The sequence below is a fragment of the Pogona vitticeps genome, chromosome 2 (genome assembly GCF_051106095.1).
Source record: "Pogona vitticeps strain Pit_001003342236 chromosome 2, PviZW2.1, whole genome shotgun sequence".
NCBI classification, from domain to species: domain Eukaryota; kingdom Metazoa; phylum Chordata; class Lepidosauria; order Squamata; family Agamidae; genus Pogona; species Pogona vitticeps.
In genome coordinates this window covers 275,299,584-275,307,317 of record NC_135784.1, presented here as the reverse complement: position 1 = coordinate 275,307,317, position 7,734 = coordinate 275,299,584, and the positions used below count along the sequence as shown (strand labels likewise).

Sequence of the window (7,734 nt, the reverse complement as noted above, 5' to 3'; positions counted from 1 at the left end):
TGTCCCTGAAGGTGGCTAGCAAAGACTCCTTCCCCGTAGTCCCCCAAAACCAGTGCCCACCCCGTAGGTACAGTATTTCTTTTGATCAGTGCAGCCAAATTCTGCTTGGGCCTGATTATGGAAGGGGTGGCAGAGGAGGAGGACCTGCCAGATGGCCATGAGTAAGTTGCCTGGGAGGTCTCTGCTGTGGGACAACTTGCCCCTACTGCTTCTTCTGCCAAGGGTGTCCTCATCTCATTCTCAAGCCTCCATGCCTCCCACTGCTGGCCCTCATCCCAATGAATTCAGGCAGCCTCCTTGGGTGGCCCCAGCAGCTTGACCCAGAGGCCAGTGTCAGGATCATGACAGCAAACGGTCTCCCAACTGGCCATCAACTGCTCACATTTGTGAATTTGTTCATATTTCCCTTGGATTTTTCAGGTGTCTGTTTCATTTTCTTTTGTTTTTGTGTTTTTAACCTGAAGTGAAAGCCTCTTTCACATTATTTCATTTTGGGTTTCCCATTAATATTTCCTGGCACCCCAGAATTCTCCAAAAATGCAGAGGCAAGGCAACATAGTATCAATCAACACCAAAGGCAGGCAACATTTCATGGGAAAGAAAAATAATTTAAAAGTCATGGGAATATACCCCTTGATAATAATAATGAATACACAGCAAATTAATCAAATAATAATATTTTTTTAAAAATCAATGAAATGGGGGAAGTAACAAAATAAAAAACCCAGACTTATAGCCCACCCTGCAAAAACCAAAAATAAGAAAGGAAAAGTAAACAAGTTAAGACAAAAATACTGTCACCCACTCCAGACCAAACTACTAGAATATGAGGATTCCCGTGCTACGACTTGATGCCTTCTCTTGTCTTCTCTTTTATGGGTCCAGCAAGCAGCAACACCCAGGCAGCAGCAAAAATAATGCAAGAAAGGGTGGGCAGCCCCAAAGAAATCGAAGGAGAGGGTAATCCAAATATAATCCCAAGGAGTCACACCGGAACAGGCAAGTTGCCTGACAGAAAAAAAATAATCCAAAAAACTGTGAGGGGTAACCCCCCCCCCCAAAATCAAGGAAAACAGCCAGACAAGGATGCAAGAGGGACACACAAGCGGCAGCAAAAGCAATCCAGGATGGAGGGCACCAGTAATTTAGCAGCACTCAGTAATCCCACTACCAGGGAAAAAGAAACCCACTCCTCACTGGGTTCCAGGCTTATCTACAGATTCAACATCCCCCCCTCCCCACTAGACATTCTGAGTGGCAGCTGACAGCCTTTATTGGTCACGCCAATAAAGCAATAGCCCTCATGCCTAGGATTGCCAGACATCCGGCAAAAGTAGGTCATGTCCCCCTTTTTAGGCTAATGTCCTCCATCCGGCAGGCAAAGATAAAAACCGTTAAAATGTCCACTTTTGGGGTGTGTCACACGCGTGTTGTGCTCACGGGGGGCAAGCGAGAGCCAGGAGGGGGGCAAGCGAGAGTCTTAGGGCACATGGTGCTTGCAGGCGGGTGAGCAAGTGAGAACCAGAAGCCCCGGGTCTCCCTGACCGACTGGAGCCGCTTCTCTCTGGCAAGTGAGAGACTTTCGGCGACACTCAGCCAGGCGCTTTCCTTCCCACAGGCAAGCAGCAGCAGCAGCAACTCCTCTACTCTACTTCCTTGTCTCGAGGTTTTGTCCAGGGAGCCTGGAAAGCACTGTAGCGCTTCTGCCTTTGTACAGCTGGCGCCACCGGAGGGTTTTGATTTGCTTTGAAAAACAGTGGGGAGAGTTGTGTATTTGCGGCTGAGGGTGAAGGAAAGCAGAGGTTATGGTACGTCCTCCTCTGTCCTCTTTTTTTGGGGGGGGTGTCTTTCTATGTCCTCCTTTTGGTATCCATGTATCTGGCAACCCTACTCATGCCACTATTGGATGAAAAGTTTATTAGGTAGTTTGAAAACAGATGACATGAAAAAGGGAACATGAGGGAAGCATGGGATTTTCATGTACCTCTCTTTTGTTAAGACATACCATTTGTGTTTTAGAAGCTCTGTTTCAAGAATCAACAAAAGAACATGAAAACAAAAAAGAAAGAACCTCTTCTCTTTTTTACCCCTTTCATGTAAATATGGAAAGCCCATGCCTAGAACGAGCCTTTTCCTCTTTCTGAAAAAAAACACATAATATGGTAGCTGTTTGTCAAGGTTTGCCAAGGTTGACACCCAGTCACAAATTTAGCCTCCCCAATTCACATGGAAAGGTAAATCTGATAAGTGGTGTACCAAACTGAGTTTGTCCTATGTGACTGCCTTTATTTTATTTTATATGGCGCACAAAATTTTATCTAAAAAGGGTCTAGTAAATACACAGGAAATAATATTGATTGATTGATTGATTGATTGATTGATTGATTGATTGATTGATTGATTGATTGATTGATTGATTGATTTGATTTGATTTGATTTGATTTGATTTGATTTGATTTGATTTGTATCCCGCCTATCTGGACTATCAGACCACTCTAGGCGGCTTCCAGTACATATTAAAAATACAATTAAAATACAAAAATGTGCATAGACATAACATAATAATTACAATCACAGAAGATAAGGAAAGTAATGTAAGGGAAATTAGAAAAAGGATTTAGGAATTGACTGGAGGGAAGGCCTGGATGTATAACCATGTTTTTAATTGGGTTTTAAAAACACCCAGCGTAGGGGCCGCGCGAATCTCTGGAGAAAGGTTGTTCCAGAGGCGAGGAGCCACCGCCGAGAAGGCCCGGTTTCGTGTCTTCTCCTTCCGGGCCTCTCTCGGCGTCAGGCTTCTCAGCCTCACCTCCTGACTCGCGTGGGTGATCCGGGTAGACCTAGGTGGGAGCAGGCATTCTGCCAAGTATCGAGGTCCTAAACCGTTTGGGGCCTTATAAGTAAGCATTAAAACTTTGTAGTTGACGCGGAAATGGATGGGCAGCCAATGCAGTGCAGCCAGCGTTGGAGAAATGTGTTGGCATTTTCTCACTCCGGTAAGGAGTCTGGCCGCAGCATTCTGCACCACCTGAAGTTTCCGCATCAGCTTCAAAGGCAGCCCCACGTAGAGTGTGTTACAGTGGTCTAATCTAATAATATTAAGACACAAGTAAACACCCTGTAATAACGAGAAAACAACAACAACTGGGTTGAAGTGTGATTCTAAAACTCACCAATAAAACAATACAACATGCGAGTACAGCACCCACTTATTAATACTCCCCTTCTTCAGCAGCTAGTCAGTTACTGCAAACAGGTTTAAATACAAACATATTTTCTAGCTGGCAGAGAACCCTCCAAGGTCCATAGATTGGGGAGATCCAACAGATGTGTAGAAGTTGACCGCTCCTGCTGTATGGGATTGATTCACAAGCAAGTGGCTTCACCAGGAGTACAGAAAGTCCTGCGTTTTTCTGTAGTGTGTGGGACTCAAGGCCCAGAAAGCATCGTTGTCCGTGGACAGGTAACACTAATAAATTAATTGGTCCTTACCTTACTTAATTGACACTTTTTCTCCTCTCTAAAATAGTGCTATCTGTAGCTGTCTTTTGTTCCCTTCCAGAATACCACTGGCAATGAGAGAGAGTTCTGTACTGTGAAACTCTGGGAGCTGAAACTACAGAATTGTGCTGCAGGGAATGTATTTGATCTGTCTTCAGATTCCTTTGACTAAAAGGTAATGAGAAGTATATCTGGGAAAACTGAACAGCAGTTGTCTGGAACTGACCTTGCTTCCAACTCCTCTGCTCAGCCTTACCTAATTCTGACATCATTGCCCAAAACACTGTGATTAAGAATGCTGTCTTATAAAAGGCTTCTTGCAGATATTAACTGAGGAATCAGCAAGGACTGGAGACAAGCCCAGTAACAGGCCAAGATATCTTCTAAAGTGACAGGCTGAGAATGCTAATCGGATATCTGATCAATCCCTTGTTTTCATTTTGACAATACACTGACACATAATGGATTAAATTCTTAAACCCCATAAATATGATGTTTCTGTGAAAGGCAACTTGAAAGGATCGAGAAAACATTGCGAAACCAGCTTTGCTCATGTGTAATATTTGATCAATTTACTAATTTTCCTGGCACATCAAACTGTATTTAGAAGAACTTCAAACATACATATAAGCAGAAGCACAGTTTAGGAATACAGATTGGAGACACTGGAGTTGCTTTTCTGGATCACAGTTCCCAGAGTCCACTGACCATCCTGACTGAGGGCTTCTGGAATTTGTAATCTGAAAAGAATATTTCCAAACTCTACATACAGTCAGGAAGCCTTTTCATTTGTTACCCTCCATTCAGTCAATATGAAGAGTAAAACATCATTTTCCACTGGCAATGTTACCTGTGCCTTAAATCTATGCATCTTATCATAGAGTCATAGAAAAGTGAAGTTGGAAGGGGCCTACAAAGCCATGAAGTCCAACCCCCTCCTCAAAGTACCCAACCCAAGAATACTTGGGATGAGTCCATGTCCAATGCGCATAGTTCCATTCCTATGTCACATACTGTTGCACGCATGTATTACTGTGTATTTTTAAATGTTACCATTATTCTGACACCTCTTAAAATATCTAATCTATGAATAAAAATGTGGCACATAAATGTTTTAGAGAACAATGCAGTTTCTTGGACATTGCATGTAACATTATAATTTAAATTATTTTATGATAGGATGCTGAGTATTTTTCCCAGGGGTTGTGAATTCTTGGATTTTCCTGCATACAATGAGAAATCTGTTTCAACGTTACCCATGGTAACATTGTTTAAACAGGTTCTGAAAACAGACAGGTTCTGAAAACTGTGGTCCAAAAAGATTTGAAATAAGAAGGCTTATTATGTGTTATGCTTGCTTGCTTTTTTCCCAATTAATGTTTGTCCTCCTCACTCTCCAAAGTTTTTCATTTTGACAGGGAACAGAGATATCACTATGCAACTCGAGTGATCATCAATTCCACAGATCAAAGTGGATGAGGTCTTCGAAGAAACCATTTCAGCCATCCATAATTATAATTAAAAATGTGGGACCTTAAAAAGAGGGGGTTAAAATTAAAATAAAGACTAAGAGTTCATGCATTTTGTCTTTACCAAGTTCTAGAGTTTATATTACCTGTTTGATACATATTTGGACACTTGACTTTTTAAATAGTTTTTTGATTATACCAAAAAAAGGGGGGGGGGAAGGTCCTTCTTCTGGATGAACATGCTATCCACTTAATTCTCTATTTGGTTAAGCTTGTTTTTGAAAGAAGCAAAATATAAAATATGATTAGAGATGGGCATGAACTAAAAAAAATGAACCAGGAAGTTCGTTAAAAATTGCTGGTTCATTGGTTTGGTTCGGGTTCATCAAAACCAATGAACCTGAACTGACCCGAACCATGAACTTTTTTAATGATTTAATGAGCTTCCTGGTTTGTTCTCCCTACTTGCACAGCCTGCCCCCTTTCCACTGCCCCCATCACGTCTCTACCTGGTCCTGTTGCCTCCTCATCTTTGTCCTGCTCCTCAGCCACCATCTTGGGACACAGCAAGCCTGGCTGCCCTTCCGGGAGCTGGGCCTAGTCTCTGTGCATGCCCCCACCTATTAGCTGATAGGCAGGCAAATGGGCGACCCAGCACCATGGGGTGCCAGATTGGGGCCCTGTGATGTAGGACACCTATTTGATTTGAGGAGGTGGTGGTGGCGGCAGGACCAGATAGGGAGGCAACAGGAGCAGTGGGATGGGGGCAGGGGACAGGCTGTGGGGGTGGGGGCTTAGTTTCCCCTCCCACCAGACACAAACTTTTAAAAAATGAACCGGTTCATAGTTTGTTTTTTAAAAGCTCGAATGGTTTGTGGTTTGTGGGTAGCCATGAACCACAAACTATCACAATTATGCTTCATGCTCATCTCTAAATATGATGCTATGGGAGCCAATAGAAGGAATTCAGACTTTATGCCATGAAATTAAGATATGGACTGAAGTCACTGCAGAATCACATGGGGCTATTTGGCTGCTTGAAGTGAAGAACAAGATGGCACAAATTTCCATTCCATGTATAAGAGCCAAAGGGACAGGTAATTGCATCTTTATTCATTTTCTCAAGACTCACAAAGAGAGTATGGCTCAATAAGAAGCTCACAGCATACACTGAGATCCAGGTCTATAGAGACTGTGTCCTGACCACACTCCGGTACTGCAGCAAGTCCTGGGCCCTTCATGCACGGCAGGAGAGAAAGCTGAACACATTCCATATGCATTGCCTCCGATGCATTTTTGGTATCACCTGGAAGGACAAAGTTCCAAATAGAGTAGTCCTAGATCGAGCTGGAATTTTTAGCATGTATACATTACTGAAACAGCGACGTCTATGTTGGCTTGGGCATGTTGTAAGAATGGCTGATGGTCAGATTCCAAAGGATCTCCTGTATGGAGAATTAGTGCAGGGAAAGCGCCCCCGAGGGAGACCACAGCTGCGATACAAGAACATCTGCAAGCGGGATCTGAAGACCTTGGAAATGGATCTCAACAGATGGGAAACCCTGACATCTGAGCGTTCAGCCTGGAGGCAGGCGGTGCATCATGGCCTCTCCCAATTTGAAAAGACCCTTGTCCAGCAGGCTTAGGCAAAGAGGCAGTCATGAAAGTAGCAAAATCAGGGAGCTAGACGGGGTACAGATTGTATTTGTCCTCAGTGTGGAAGGGATTGTCACTCTCGATTTGGCCTTCTCAGCCACACTAGACGCTGTTCCAAGTCCTCCATGCAGAGCACAATACCATAGTCTCTCAAGACTGAAGGATGCCTATTCCTATTCTAATCAACATGGGTTGATGGAACAGGTTCTGACATCGCACCTGAAAGCAACAGATTATTTTATGATATTCAGGGCAAATAATGTAAAATACAGCTCTCTCCTCCAAGAATTTGCTGCCAGACATCCAGCACCAGAAGTACATGTCTGACTCTGTCCAATGGTAGGACCAGCCCTGAGCTACAGTATTAGAGGACTAATGCCACCAAGCAGTTCTCCTGAATCTTTTTTAAAATTCATATTTCTAGCTGTTGCCAAACAGCTCCTGCCAATTGCCATTTAGTGGGGGTTGGCTATTTTGATGTAGTATGTGATCCTTTAAAGGGTTAACACATTTCAAATGTCCCTGCCTCCTGTTTTCAGGGCAATAAAGGCTTCCTATCTCCCCACTGATCTGAGATCTATTACTATAGCATGTCATTCCATCAATTTTATAATCATGTGCACTTCATATGACCTACTTTATATATGCCATTCTGAAGCATATCCTGATATGTTATAGCTATAGTGCAATATTTCATTGTCATTTAAAGGACACTGTAATACACCTCTCTCAGTGACAAGCAAACCTGTAGGGTAAGGGTAGGGGGGAACCCTATAGAGAAATCTAAATTTGCACAGGGAATGTTCTCTACAATGATATGATGATTAAACTCAGAATAGTCTGTGTGCTACAAAACATTTCTGCTTTTAAAAATCTTATTCACTATTCCTTCATTCCAAACTGAAAGAGGAAATGTGTGTGTGTGTGTGTGTGTGTGTGTGTGTGTGTGTTTCTAATTGATTGTTTCTAATAAATAACCAGAACTGTTATATTGGGTAATAAAAGTGCTGCTGCTCTTGAAGAATGTAATAAAAGAGCATTCATTCAATAACTCCTACAACTGGACAGAAATGTTTTGTGTATCTGCAAGCTGCATAAATTTTTAAAA

General features: G+C 42.8%; 1 long non-coding RNA gene across 1 annotated transcript; it reads left to right on the top strand.

The window, feature by feature from the left end:
- The first annotated feature begins 3,288 nt into the window (after positions 1-3,288).
- Positions 3,289-5,082, top strand: LOC140704219 (uncharacterized). Its single transcript, XR_012083348.2, has 3 exons — positions 3,289-3,463; positions 3,542-3,676; positions 4,920-5,082. It is a non-coding gene; the product is annotated as an uncharacterized LOC140704219 (long non-coding RNA).
- Positions 5,083-7,734: the final 2,652 nt, after the last annotated feature.